This window comes from Delphinapterus leucas, chromosome 13, assembly GCF_059928025.1.
Source record: "Delphinapterus leucas isolate spDelLeu-1000000601 "Yukka" chromosome 13, BTC_Dleu_Yukka2, whole genome shotgun sequence".
Lineage (NCBI taxonomy): Eukaryota > Metazoa > Chordata > Mammalia > Artiodactyla > Monodontidae > Delphinapterus > Delphinapterus leucas.
Window position 1 is genome coordinate 61,140,123 of NC_143141.1, and position 16,030 is coordinate 61,156,152.

At 36.6% G+C, this 16,030-nt stretch overlaps 1 long non-coding RNA gene across 1 annotated transcript in view; it reads left to right on the forward strand.

The window, feature by feature from the left end:
- Positions 1-15,763, forward strand: part of LOC111174752 (uncharacterized) — a 419,708-nt gene extending 403,945 nt beyond the window's left edge. Inside the window, exon 4 of the long non-coding RNA XR_002644547.2 lies at positions 1,952-15,763. This is a non-coding gene — a long non-coding RNA (uncharacterized LOC111174752). The remainder of the gene's footprint in view (positions 1-1,951) is intronic.
- The last annotated feature ends 267 nt before the right edge of the window (positions 15,764-16,030 follow it).

Here is a 16,030-nt window from a genome sequence, read left to right on the forward strand (position 1 = left end):
AAAAATTTGTTGTCTAAATTAATGCAACAAATGTATCCTTCTTTCCAGATCTATAACACATTCTTTTATTGTTTTACTTCCTCCACCCTTTCCTATATTTGTTCAATGTTTTCTTTGCTGAGTTTTAGATTTCCTTTTAAATTCTTTCAGGAAGGATTTGTAAAATAACCTAATAAATATATAAAAGAAACTAACAAATATAAAAATAAGTAGAACACAGTCAAATTTAAACATATGTTGGACCTGGGTATTATAAACTCTGGGGAATTTTTTAATATAAACTCTGGTTTGACTAAGGTACTAAGGGAAATTGAGAAAACTAAGGAAAATAACTAAGATGGCAACTTAAAACTCATTCAGAAAAAGCTCATAGGAATTAATTTAGTTTAAGTCCTTATACTTGGAGCCCCCTCAAAATGTAGAGAAAAAGAAATAAAAATAAAAAATGGGAGGAAGGAGAGGGAGGGATGGTGAGAGGTAAGGAAGGAAAAAAAGGAAGGAGGAAAGGAAGTAAACAAAGGGGGGAGGGAAGAAAATTGTGGTCAGTAATAAAGGCCAGATGAACCTAGATCTTGGGAAGTATTTGATCCTAAGATTGTGTGAAAAAGAATCATAGAGGTACAAATTTGGTTTGATGGCTGGATGGGTCATTTATGCTGCCATGTGATACTATGTAAGGTTATAGCCTCCAGCACTCTCTTTTTGTACTTGGGGTCCAGTAATTTTCTAGGAATCTATAGTTCTGGGTTATATCAACATATACGTAAATGATCCATTTATTATCCTGTCTTTTCAAATGATTTTGTCCTTTGCTTTGTTTCCACTATCTATTTTTGAGTCCTAGATGAGGTTATTCTCCTGAATTGCTATATCTGAATTTGTGGGATGGAAAGCTAATAACCCTTATTATGTGGTGCTAAAACAGTAAATCACATGATCACCAGGTTTTGTTGTGTGGCATACATCGTGTGTTATATGTAGTGTTGGGGCAAATGGTGGGAAAAAAAAACATGGTAAAATCCTATTTATTTATGGGTATATTGAGCCAAGTTCTGGAAGAGAAAGATGAAAAAGAATAGAACTGTTCAATTTTCAAAGCAGAGACAGGAGGAAACGCGGCTTTGTTAAAGGAGATGCTCTTATGCCTGCTGTTTAAATTGACTGAAAGTTTCATAATTTGGATCATTGCAAGGTTAAAGAGAACAACTGCTTCTTTAACTCTGTGATCAGCATTTGTGAATGGAGGTCTGAGTAGGAGGTCAGATTGTGGTACCAAGTTTTTCTTAAGCACACATCTCTAAGCATTCTGGGTCAGTCAGTTGCGGTGAACCCACCATCAGATGTTTCTTACTCAGCTAAGCCTATTTCAAAGTTATGTAAGGCCATGACTATTGTGTGAAAGGATAAAGGAATGAACAGAAAAAAAAGCCAACGTGTGAAAAGGCAAATATGTCAAAGAACACGTCTAAATAATTATTGTTTGTGGTCATTTACCCATGTTATTAATAATGATGATGGTAGTTATAAAGTAACTAGAATAAGAATCATAACAAAGTTCATGTAGCACTCATAATTCACGGATTGTTCTGATTGCTTATCATACATTATCTGTAACCCCTTGTGATGGTTGTGATTGTTACTCATTTTACAGAGAAGTAAACTGAGATCACAGAGCTAGTAAGAGGCAGAGCCATGATTTGATATATGGAAGTTCTGGTTTCAAGAGTCTAAGAGTCTGTTTTCCTAACCACTGTATGATGGGAACCCTACTGTTTTCCCAAAGAAACTCCTAACTTGGCCTGCAAAAGCTGTGACTTCTCAATTTTTGAAATATTTCTGAAACACCCAAACCAACACGAGGGGGAAGTGAGCTGTGAAAGTAGATATGTTCTATGATGCCACTGTATCCATAGATACATTGAAGATAACAAGATATATTTTTTCCCTACAGCAGATCCAGGACTCTCAGATTGGTTCCCAAGGAACTTCTTTGCTCCCAGACCTTCACATAGGAGCTACTCCCAAACCTGATGGAAAGAACTTCAGAAATCCTGGACTTTTGGCAAATGGGTGTAACTGGATGAGAGTACCTTGGGGAGAGGTGAGCATGTTCATGGGAGGTGAGAGGAAGTATGATTGTTGGCTAGTAAAAGATAGCCTGAAGAAGGTATTTCCAATTTTATGTCAAATGTCTTACTCTCACTCCTTCCTTACTAACCATCTTGATTTTGTTCAGGGTGGCACTGTGACCCCTTTTCCATGCCATCTCCCCCCCGCCCCAAAAAAATGCCATTTCTCAGGATTCCTTATAATTGTAGCCAAAGGAAATAGAGATTGCTGGGGTTTTCTGGAAGAAAATTTTTATTTCTTAACTAACTGTAGGAGATATGCCTTTGTTCTCGATCATTTCCTTCTACTTTCATGGAATGTAGGTAAGACACCTGGAAGTGGACTTGCTGTCTTAGATCATGAGGAAGAAAACCACATGCTCTGTTTGGCAGAGTAGAAAGGATGCTCATTACTGGGGCGCTTCACTCATTTTGAAAGTGCTTACTTTATGTTACAAAAAAATTTTTTTTTGTTTTTTAAAATTTAATTTTATATTATAGTTGATTTACAATGCTGTGTTAGTTTCAGGTGAACAGCAAAGTGATTCAGTTAGTTATACATATACATATATCCGTTCTTTTTCAGATTCTTTTCAGATACAGAGTATTGAGTAGAGTTCCCTGTGCTATACAGTAGGTCCTTGTTGATTAACTATATTATATATACTAGTGTGAATATGTTAATCCCAAATTTATCCCTTCTCTCGACCCTTCCCCTTTGGTAACCATGAGTTTGTTTCCAAAGTTTGTGAGTCTGTTTCTGTTTTGTAAATAATTTAATTTGTATCTTTTTTTTTAGATTCCACACATGAGTGGTATCATATGATAATTGGCTTTCTCTGACTGACTTACTTCACTTAGTATGATAATCTCTAGGTCCATCCATGTTGCTGCAAATGGCATTATTTCATTCTGTTTAATGGCTGAGTAATATTCCATTGTATATATGTACCACATCTTCTTATCCATTCCTCTGTTGATGGACATTTAGGTTGCTTCCATGTTTTGGCTATTGTAAATAGTACTGCAATAAACATTGGGGTGCATGTATCTTTTCAAATTACGGTTTTCTCCATATACATGCCCAGGAGTGAGATTGCTGGATCATATGGTAGCTCTGTTTTTAGTTTTTTAAGGAACTTCAATACTGTTCTCGATAATGGTTGTACCAATTTACATCCCTGCTAACAGTGTAGGAGGATTCCCTTTTCTCTATACCCTCTGCAGCATTTATTGTTTGTAGACTTTTTGACAATGACCATTCTGAGTGATGTGAGGTGATACCTAATTGTACATTTGATTTGTATTTCTCTAATAATTAGTGGTGTTGAGCATCTTTTCATGTGCTTCTTGGCCATCTGTATGTCTTCTTTGGAGAAATGTCTTAGATCTGCCCATTTTTTGACTGGGCTTTTTTTTTTTTTGATATTGAGTTACATGAGCTGTTTTTATATTTTGGAGATTAACCCCTTTTCAGTCACTTTGTTCACAAATATTTTCTCCCATTCTGTGGGTTGTCTTTTTGTTCCGTTTATGGTGTCCTTTGCTGTGCAAAAGCTTTGAAGTTTCATTAGGTCCCATTTGTTTATTTTTGTTTTAATTTCCCTTTCTCTAGGAGATGGATCCAAAAGAAATTGCTGCAATGTATGTCAAAGAGTGTTCTGCCTATGTTTTCCTCTAAGAGTTTTATAGTATCTGGTCTTAAATTTAGGTCTTTAATCCATTCTGAGTTTATTTCTGTGTGTGGTGTTCTAGCTTCATTCTTTTACATGTAAGCTTACAGTTTTCACAGCACCACTTATTGAAGAGACTTTGTTTTCTCTGTTGTATATTCTAGGCTCCTTTGTTGTAGATTAGTTGCCCATATGTATGTGGATTTATCTCTGGGCTTTCTATCCTGTTCCACTGATCTATATTTCTGTTTTTGTGCCAGTACCATACTGTCTTGATTACTGTAGCTTTGTAGTATAGTCTGAAATCTGGGCACCTGATTCCTCCAGCTCCATTTTTCTTTCTCAATATTGCTTTGGTTATTCGGGGTCTTTTGTGTTTCCATACAAATTGTGAAATTTTTTGTTCTAGTTCTGTGAAAAATGCCAGTGGTAGTTTGATAGGGATTGCACTGAATCTGTAGATTGCTTTGGGTAGTAGACTCATTTTCACAATGTTGATTCTTCCAATCCAAGAACATGGTATGTCTCTCCATCTGTTTGTATCATCTTTAATTTCTTTCGTCAGTGTCATAATTTTCTGCATACAGGTCTTTTGTCTCCTTAGGTAGATTTATTCCTAGGTATTTTATTCCTTTTGCAATGGTAAATGGGAGTGTTTCCTTAATTTCTCTTTCAGATTTTTCATCATTATTGTGTAGGAATGCCAGAGATTTCTGTGCATTAATTTTGTATCCTGCAGCTTTACCAAATTCATTAATTAGCTCTAGTAGTTTTCTGGTAGCGTCTTTAGGATTCTCTATGTATACTATCATGTCCTCTGCAGAGTGACAGTTTTGCTTCTCCTTTTCTGATTTGGATTCCTTTTATTTCTTTTTCTTCTCTGATTGCTGTGGCTAAAACTTCCAAAATTATTTTGAATAATAGTGGTGAGAGTGGGCAACCTTGTCTTGTTCCTGACCTTAGAGGAAATAGTTTCAGTTTTTCACCATTGAGAATGATGTTGGCTGTGGGTTTGTATATATTGCCTTTATTATGTTGAGATAAGTCCCCTCTTTGCCTACTTCCTGGAGAGTTTTTATCATAAATGGTTGTTGAATTTTGTCAAAAGCTTTTTCTGCATCTATTGAGATGATCATATGGTTTTTATCCTTCAGTTTGTTAATATGGTGTATCACATTGATTGATTTGCATATATTGAAGAATCCTTGCATTCCTGGAATAAACCCCACTTGATCATGGTGTATGATCCTTTTAATGTGGTGTTGGATGCTGTTTGCTAGTATTTTGCTGAGGATTTTTGCATCTATGTTCATCAATGATATTGGCCTGTAGTTTTCTTTTTTTGTGACATCTTTGTCTGGTTTTGGTATCAGGGTGACGGTGCCCTCATAGAATGAGTTTGGGAGTGTTCCTCCCTCTGCTATGTTTTGGAAGAGTTTGAGGAGGATAGGTGTTAGCTCTTCTCTAAATGTTTGATAGAATTTGCCTGTGAAGGCATTTGGCCCTGGGATTTTGTTTGTTGGAAGATTGTTAATCACAGTTTCAATTTCAGTGCTTGTGATTGGTCTGTTCATATTTTCTATTTCTTCCTGGTTCAGTTGTGGAAGGTTGTTCTTGTCTAAGAATTTGTCCATTTCATCCAAGTTTAGTAATACAATGCTACCTCAAGAAACAAGAAAAACCTCAAACAACCTACCCTTACACCTAAAGCAATTAGAGAAAGAAGAACAAAAAAACCCCCAAATTTGGCAGAAGGAAAGAAATCATAAAGATCAAATCAGAAATAAATGAAAAAGAAATGAAGGAAACAATAGCAAGGATCAATAAAACTGAAAGCTGGCTCTTTGAGAAGATAAACAAAATTGATAAACCACTAGGCAGACTCAGCAAGAAAAAAAGGGAGAAGACTCAAATCAACAGAATTAGAAATGAAAAAGGAAAGTAACAACTGACACTGCAGAAATACAAAGGATCATAAGAGATTACTACAAGAAACTATATGCCAATTATGTAGGTAGTGTTTCAAAAAGAGATGGAGGGAAGGCAAAGAGAAGGGAAAAGCAGGAAATGAAATGGAAGAAAAAACATCTTAAGAGAGAAATATTATGCCCAATTTCACTTTTTTTTTAAACAGCTACAGCTTTTCTCCTGAACTAAAAGGAGAGAATTGTCCAATGGGCTTTAGGCTTTGCCTGAGGCAGAAGGTGCAAAGCATACACAAAATGAATATAGTGTTTTTGTTGTAAAATTATGTAGCCCTATATGTAAAAATGCCTAGTCTTCTAGCAGGCATGCAGTAGACCAATTTATCCCTTAAGTACCATACTGAAGACATACTGATAGACTATGTAATAATTTTTGTAGTACTTTTCATTTAAAGCATCTAGGTTAAAGAATGGGAAATGACAATATGATTGAAAAATATGTATATACACATGTGTATATATCCATGTGTGTATTTATCCATGTGGGTATATATATATGGATTAGTATAGTATATATTTGAATGACAGGCTTTGGTATTAGTATAAGTCAAGATAACTTATTAAGAATGAGGTTTTAATCTGTGTGTGAATAGATGTATATATTTATTCCTATGTATAATGAATATGATAGTAGATTATATTGGGGGAATGACTGTATTTTGTTGAAGTAGAAATTGTAAAACAGTTAGCACTATACTATAATCCTAGTTTTACATTTGGAGAACTTAAGACAATAGTTATTTCTGTACCGTCACAGAGATAGTACCACACCCAAATAACTTTTCTCTTTTATAAAACAGAGAAAATAATTAGAATCAGTTATTATTTAACAGGAAGTAAAACCCATTCCAAGCTTACTGTTGGGAAGAAGAAAGTAAGTTGTAAATGTCCTGCTTAATTACATGTTGACACTTTTCAGGTGATCTTTCAGTTTTCTGGGGATAGTTGTGCCCAAAATTTTATGCTCCCTTTTGATGGGTCAAAATGGTCAGCTAGATTATTTTTTTATAATTGAAAATTGTTCTCCAGAAGAGCTCCGTTACCTTTCCATTGTACCATAGAGTAGAAAATTCTGAAAAATAGATATGTACCTATAGAAAGTGCTGTATGTCTCCTTCCTATGATGGATCCAGGTCCACATCAAGATATCAATTTCTTTCTAGGATATAGTAACTTGCATCATCTTAATGTCTTCCTGAAATTTTTCCATTTCATCTTTGCATGTGTATGATATATTGACTAATCACAGACTACTCTCTTTGGAGATATTTATCAGGCTCTAATTTTTACTTAGATAGCAAATGGACTTAATCATTCTTGAGTGTGAACTCAGGTTCTAAATAGGGGCCTTCCTCTAAATACTACGTTACATCCACATACCAAGATTTGAACACTTATCCCTGGGGATTCTACCAGCATACCAGGGAAGTACTCTGAAACCTTGGAGCAGATAGGCCCATCTACAGTCTCAGCCAAGAAGTTCTTAAACTTATTATAGCAAAGCAACACTGCTCACCTTAAGGAGAAATCTACAACATGTAAACTCTCAAAAATTTATTCTTTGGTTCCTGTACCTTGTACTCTGCCACCTGCTCTCTTTATTTTCCTGGTTTCCACGTAGCTCCAGCTCTTCTCCATTCACTTGGTCGGTGGGTTTACATCAGCTCTTCTCCATTCACTTGGTCGGTGTGTTTACATCTAATGTTGAGTGTTTTTTCTTGGAAAAAACATCCAGTCTCTCTTTCAGATGCCCTCTCCTTCCCCCTGCTTCTCTCCCCAGAATGGTATCTGGGTATGGCATGGGGGAAGGAAGAAACTTAGGGGACACCAAGGTGTAAGGGTAGGAAAAATCAGAGTCAGTATCCCTCCATCTTGCGCGGGTGACATGCCTTGTCCTGCTGTCATTTGCAGCTTGTTTGTGACTATTATAACTTGCAGGCTCGTCTCCTGCCTTCTTTACTTTCCACTGGCCTGCGACAAGTGGTTCTGCCCTTAACCTTTCTTACGGATTTGCTACACTTCGCCATAGAGTCCCATCCAGGCCTGAGGTTTGTCACAGAGCATCCATACTACAAGGGAAGTCGGGACGGCTCTAAACCAGGACCTTTCTTCACCTGACCATGCTGCACTGCCATGTTAATTTGTGCCCCAGGTTCGGGAGCTTTTTCTGAGGCTCAAGACGGGAAGTAAGTTGTATGCTCTACTCTCCCCATCATCAGTATTTACCTAAGGCTCACCTTCCCCTTTCCAGATTTGGCCCAGAGAGAGGAAAATCAAAGCATGAATGTTTGACCTGTTTATTCTCCTTCCCATCAGTCCCAGAGTCAGAAAATGTGTAAAATTTTCATTTCTCTCAATCACATCCTTCTACCAGTAAGCGCCAAGACTTCTTGCTGAGTAGGAATATCTTTTCAACTACATGGATAAGGCATGGGATGGATAAAAGTATTTAGAAACTCCTCTCAAGACCATTGTGTCAATTGCAGAGTTGTTATCTAAAATGTAAATGGCAAGGCAAAATTTTTTTTTTTAACGTGAAGGGTTAAAAGAAATTTGCCTTGCCACTTATATTTTAGAAAAAAATCACATCTTTAACTTCTAGTTCTAAATCAATAAGGTTATCTTTGGCTAAATACTTAACTGAGAGCTTATCCCTCTATTGTTTCACTTTTGGTTCTTCCAATATCAAGTACCTGGAGGAGCTGGATCTATACAAGAAGGCTTTCACATCACCATTTGGATAGCCAAAGTCACAACCACAAATGATGTCTGAGAGAGATCTAAACGGGAGATAAGGGGTGGCATACCTGTTCTATTCAAGCTTCATTTTTTTAAAGTCAGATTTATTGAGATAGATTTCACATACCATACAATTCACCCATTCAAAGTGTACAATTTTTCAATGTTTTTTCCTTGCATATTGACAGAGATGTGCAATTATCATCACTGTCAATTTTAGAACATTTCGTCACCTGAAAAAGAAAGCTCATGCCCTTTAGCTGTCGCTTCTCATCACCTCTCCTCCCCCTCCCCCAGGCTTAATCAACAACCCACTTTCTGTCTCTATAGATTTCCCTATTCTGAACTTTCATACGAATGGGATCATATAGTATGTGGACTCGTATGACTAGTTTCTTTCATTTGTCACAATGTTGTCAAGGTTCAGCAAGCTGTAACAAACATTTAGCAGTACTTCGTTCCTTTTTATGGCCAAATATTATTCCATTGTGTGGCTACGTCATATTTTGTTTATCCATTTGTCTGTTGATAGACATTACCTTTTGGCTATTGTGAAGGATCCAGCAGTAAACACTGGCTTACCTGTTACTGAAAACAGGGACACAAACAGCTGTTCTGGATATATTTATTGGTGGATATGATAACTCTGCTAAACTTTTTGAGGAATCACCAAACTTTTCCACAGTGTCTATTATATGTTACATTCCTGCCAGAAGTGCACAAGGGTTCCAGTTTCCCCATATCCTCACCAACATTTGTTATTTTCTATTTTTTATAATAGCCATCCTAATAGATGTGAAGTGGTATCTCATTATAGTTTAAATTTGCATTTACCTAGTGATATTGAGCATCTTTTCATGTCCTTATTAATCTTCAAGTCCTTAGCCTATCATTTAATTGGGTTTGTGTTTTTTTGTTGTTGTGGAGTTACAGGAGTTCTTTATAATATATTCTGGGTATTAATCCATTACCATGTATATGATTTGCAAAAAATCACGTTTATAGTTTTAGCTCTTAAATTTAGGTCTTTGATCCATTTTAAGTTAATATTTATATATGGTGTGAACTTCATTCTTTTGCATCTAGATATCCATTTGTTCTAGCCCCATTTGTTGAAAAGACTATTCCTCCAGTGAATGGTCTTGGCACCCTTGTTGTTGAAGATCAATTTATCTTAGAAGAGGGGATCTTCTTTTTGTCTAAGTCAGATCATATATTGATAACTAAATCTTCATGGACATTCTAAGTGTTGATTAGTGATGGACTATTACCAATAGCAAAATCAGTGGCAAAACCATTTTCAGAAAAACAGTTCTAATCATTTGTTTGGTGACTCATTGCAGAAGTTAATTCTATAAGAGCAGTAGACAATTAGGTATGGACAGAATGCAGATTTGTACTCGTGACAAAATACTATTTTTTTTCAAAACCAAAAAGTGAATGTATCTGTCTGCAAACTAACAGTAATGTGATCATAATCAAAGCTTTGACCCTCAAGCAGGGAATATCTTGCCCCAGAGTGTACAAGCAACTCATGTGTAATTTCTACTGACAGTAAAATTACAACACAGCACAGATCTTTGTCAGCAATATCATGACTGCTTTAAATCATGACTGCTTTAAATGTGAAGGTCATATTACAAAAATTACTGAAACTCTTTCGATAAAGATATTCCACAGTACTTTACCAAGATCTGAATACTCATCAAAATGTTGCTATATTCAAATTAGAACCAATAAGCAAAGTTTAAATATGTTTCCTAAGAATTCCTAGAACCATTCATTATGAATTAATACAATTTAATTTGCATGAATTACATAGTACAGTAATTATGTTTTTAAGTATTTCAAATCCTTTATCTGTAGTTAACACCAAGGTGAAATAAAAATTCTATTCTTCTTAATCAATCAGAGAACCAGGAAAGTAAACTTAGCTACTCTCTGGAATAATTATGAGCCTTTGTGTGTGTGTTTATATGGATGTGGTTGTGTGCCAAGAAAAACTCAAGTAATTAGGTTGGAAACTGCTACTCCTAATGGAGATTCCAACATCTATTAAGAAAACTTAATGAGTTTTAAGACGAGTATATATTATTTAGACACAACATGGACACACTTATTAGCCTAAATACTTCTAATTAGCATTAATAAATGTATTCACTGAACATCCAGAAATAATACCCCTGCCTGCTCTTCTTGGATGAAGTAACACTTCATTAATCTTAATATCAGTGTTCTCCCGTTAGTCTGTAGTACTGGTAGTTAATAACAAGAAAAGCAGTGCTGCCACAGAAATGTCTTTCCATATTAATATAGCAACACTACATAGTTGCTGCCTAGCTCCTAAAATAGTTTGAAGAGAAAAATCACAGGTATTTGGGGTTTTTTCTGAAAGAGTGCCTAGTAAGCCTGAAGTATTCTTTCAGCACTTTTTTCAGGAAAACGTTATTTCTTCTGTTCTGTGTCTAAGGTGATCCTTCACGCTTACCCAGCTCTGCCATAAAGCCTTTCGTATCTGATGTGAATGCCAACACTCTTAACTGGTCTTATTCATTTCACTTTAGGAACAAAGAAAGTTGGGGTGAGGTTGAATGGAAGAGAGAAACTGGGTGATAGATTAGGCTGGCCAGCTTAGTCCATATTGGTCTTCCTTGCAGGTAGAGTGGTGACCAGATGATCAAGATATGGACAATGAAATGTTAAAAGAAAATTTCTGGTGGGCTTTCTGAAAAACCTTTATAAAAGGACTGAATTCAGCTGGCATGGAATTTTCTTTCTCCTTTAACTTTACCTACTGGTTCCAGGGAAGTAGACATAATGCCTGCAGGATCACAGACATTGAGTAACTTGTTTTCTTGAGACTTTATGAACAACATAAATCTTTTATGAACAACATAAATCTTTAATCAAGGTAAATAATATAATCTATGCATATCTCTTTTTCATGGAAAGACCTATCCTTTGCACATTAGATCATTTTTTCCAGATTTGGGGAGAAGGCATTTTTGTTCCACTCCACTCCTCTGGGATCCATGTAAGTATGATGGCAAAATGAGGATGAGAAAGGATTTGTAATTTCAAGTTATTTTTACTTCTGTGTCTCTCCATCCCATTCCCCACCTTTACTTTCACTTCCCCTATCCCTAGGGGCCTTAATGTTTTCTCTCTCCTCTTTTCCCTTCCTCCCCCATCTCCAAAATCAGATCAGAGATCAATGTAGACCTGGCTCACCTGGCACTGCTAGAGGGTCTTTACCCAGAGATTCTAAGTTGGTGAGGGGACTAGAACATCACGAACTTCTCTCAAGTCAGTACACAGGGTGAGCTACAAGCTCACATGATTTCTTGCAGCATCACAGTAATACCATAGCTCCCAGTATTAGTCATCCATTTATAGCCTCCTGTCTGAATTTCTGATGCCTAGTTCATCCAAGTAGTAGAAGGAAGAGGAAGAAGACAAATAGAATCATGATTTTCAACCATGATTGAACATTAGAATTGCCTGGGGGTGCTTCTTTTTAAAAAATGATGCTTGAGCCCCCAGTTTTACCAATAAATCAGAATAAATACTGAAGCCCACACTTTAATGCTTTATATGCTTTTCAGGTGGTTTTCATAATAAGCAGATGAGGTTGAGAACCACTAAATCTAGAAGCTAGAAAGGCAGCTACAGGAATTCTTGGCCCTGGGCTAGAGTTACAGGTACAAATAATCACAGCTTTTGGAATGTTAGACCACTTAGTTTTTTTGTTTGTTTTGCGGTACGCGGGCCTCTCACTGTTGGGGCCTCTCCCGTTGCGGAGCGCAGGCTCAGCGGCCATGGCTCACGGGCCCAGCCGCTCCGCGGCACGTGGGATCTTCCCGGACCGGGGCACGAACCCGCGTCCCCTGCATCGGCAGGCGGACCCTCAACCACTGCGCCACCAGGGAAGCCCTAGACCACTTAGTTTTTAATGAGTGTCACTTGCTACTTAAAAATCATGTGAGACACACCCTTTGCTTCTAAATCAAATTTCTAAGCCCGATTTTCCAGCTTCTTCATTCTCCCATAGGCAATTTATTGTCCAGCCATTTCACATTGTTTCTTGCCTTGTCCGCCTCTCTGACTTGACTGTTAGCTCCTGGAGAGCATGGACTGTGGCGTCTCATCTCTGTAGACCTGAGTATAACCCAATGCCAGACACAAATAAGGGACACAAAAATAAGTCCAGAATCATGTGGATTTGTGTGATCATCTCGGTTGGACATAAGTCAATCTGAAATGAGGCTTATATAATATATGTTTTCATGGACAACTGTCAACTTCAATGTATGGATAGCTTTACTCATTCAACATTTATTGTGAAATTATCATAAAGTGGACATTGTGCTGAGACCTAAGGACACACTGTGAAGTGGATGTGAGCTGCCTTTGGGGAACTCACATTTTAGTGCATGTCATTTATAAACACTGAAAAGCATACAAAGAGGTGAGAAAAACATGCTTTGGTTCAGCATGATAAATATAGACATTAGATTGTCATGCAATACAATAATAAAAATATTGTTAAACATGATTGACTGTGTTGTAAGTCATATGTAGGTACAACACACACCTCTGCTAACATATTTTTAGTATTCTACTCCCAGTATATCAATAATATGGCTGTTTGCCAACAAACTGATTCAACGACTTGTTCCTGGGGAATCTTCCATAATTTATACAATTTATCCCTTATTTAAGAAAGGATATTTCAGGGCTTCCCTGGTGGCGCAATGGTTAAGAATCCTCCTGCCAGTGCAGGGGACGAGAGTTCAAGCGCCAGTCTGGGAAGATCCCACACGCCGTGGAGCAACTAAGCCCATGCGCCACAACTACTGAAGCTTGCGTGCCTAGAGCCTGTGCTCCACAACAAGAGAAGCCACTGCAATGAGAAGCCTGCGCGCCGCAACGAGAGAAAGCCCGTGCATAGCAACAAAGACCCAGTGCAGCCAAAAATAAATTTATATATTAAAAAAAGGATATTTCAGAGAGGTTAAATAAGGAAGATTAAATGAAGTATCACGGGGAGAGACATATAGGAGTTGATGAAATTAAATAATGTGGGCATAAAGAACATGGGTTTGGGAAGATTGGGAATGGATAGCAGGAGTTATACATAAATGGATATGTACATGTCAGTCCCACACTGCTGTATTTAAAACAGATGACCAACAAGGACCTACTGTGTAACACAGGGAACTCTGCTCAATATTCTGTAATAACCTAAGTGGGAAAAGAATTTGCAAAAGAATAGATACATGTATAACTAACTGAATCACTTTGCTGTATACCGGAAACTAACACAACATTGCTAATCAACTACACTCCAATATAAAAATAGAATATAAAATAGAATAAAAGTATACATAAACTTCCATTGTATTTAAAGGCACCCCTTGCACTATTTTAAAAAGGAAAATATTTTCCTCCAATCAATCATTAATTACTCCTTTTTCCTTCTTTCTAGCCAATATGTTATAATCAGAGCTTATAATGATGTTGACTCTGAGCTATGAAAAGGAAAAGGGTGGTTAAATATAAAACTAAAATATTAAAACAGACTTAAGAGATGCAGCTCAACATCAGAATTGCTTTGACGAGAAATGTATCTCTTTGGATAGAGAATACATTTTACTTTTCAAAGTTATGTCAAATTACATAACCCTTTGGGGCTTACATATCATGAATCAAAGTTCTGGAGTAACGGGGAGAGTGTAGGACAATCCAAAGACGAATGAGCTTTTCCGGACAAGGATCAGACTTCTCCCTGGAGGGAGAGCTGACCTCCCACAGTAGAGCAATGGCTACTTCAGCTGCTTGCTGCACTTTTACAGATCAAAATCATGAACCAAATACCCGCCATGCCTAGGTCAACTAATCTATGACAAAGGAGGCAAAGATATACAATGGAGAAAAGACAGTCTCTTCAATAAGTGGTGCTGGGACAACTGGACAGCTACATGTAAAAGAATGAAATGAGAACACTCCCTAACACCTTACACAAAAATAAACTCAAAGTGGATTAGAGACCTAAATGTAAGACCGGACACTATAAAACTCTTAGAGGAAAACATAGGAAGAACACTCTTTGACATAAATCACAGCAAAATCTTTTTTGATACACCTCCTAGAGTAATGGAAATAAAAACAAAAATAAACAAATGGGACCTAATGAAACTTGAAAGCTTTTGCACAGCAAAGGAAACCATAAACAAGACGAAAAGACAACCCTCAGAATGGGAAAAAATATTTGCAAACGAATCAATGGACAAAGGATTAATCTCCAAAGTATATAAACAGCTCATGCCAAAGTATATAAACAGCTCATGCAGCACAATATTAAAAAACAAATAACCCAATCCAAAAATGGGCAGAAGACCTAAATAGACATTTCTCCAAAGAAGAGATACAGATTGCCAACAAACACATGAATGAATGCTCAACATCATTAATCATTAGAGACATGCAAAAACATTAGAGACATACACAAAAAAGATAACAAGTGTAGGTGAGTGGGTGGAGAAAAGAGAACCCTTGTACACTGTTAGTGGGAATGTTAATTGACATAGTTATTATGAAAAACAGTATGTAAGTTCCTCAAAAACTTAAAAATGGAACTACCAGTATTTCCACTTCTGGGCATATCTCCAAAGGAAATGAAATCACTATCTTGAAGAAATATATGCCGTATCACGTTCATTGCAGCATTATTCATAGTCATGATGTAGAAACAACTTAAGTGTCTGTCAGTGGATTAATGGATGAAGAAAATGTTGTATGTATATATAGTGGAATATTATTCAGCCTTAAAAAAGAAGGAAAGCCTGCCATTTGCAACAACACGAATGAATTTGGAGTGCATTATTCTAAGGGAAATAACCCAGAGGAAGACAAATGCCGTATCTTCTCACTTGTATGTGAAATCTAAAAAAGTAGAACTCACTAAAGCAGAGAGTAGAATAGTGGTTGTCAAGGCCTGGGGAATGGGGGAAACAGGGAGATATTGGTCAAAGGCGACAAACTTACAGTTATAAGATTAATAATTCTGGTGATCTACTACTGTACCAAATACTTGAAATTTGCTAAGAGAGTAGATCTTAAGTGTTACCACCACACACACACACACACAGGTAACTATGCGAGGTGATGGATATATTAATTTGCTTGATTGTGGTAATCATTCCACAGTGTATACATATATCAAATTATCAATGGTAGATCTTAAATATATACAATTATATATACAATTTTTTATTGGTCAATTATACCTAAATAAAGCTGGAAAATAAAAATAAAGTAAAACTAACTATAGTGTCAGTAGTCATTGATATGCAGTTATATCCATTTATTCCTTGTTATTCTGAAATAAATTTCTATAATATGATTCTTATTTTTTCATATAGCCTGTAAATTAGGAAAGCAGATCTCATTTTTTTTCTATGTATTTCCTAAATATTTGTCTGTAGGAACCGATATTATCACAGGATTACTGAGGAAGCCTGAA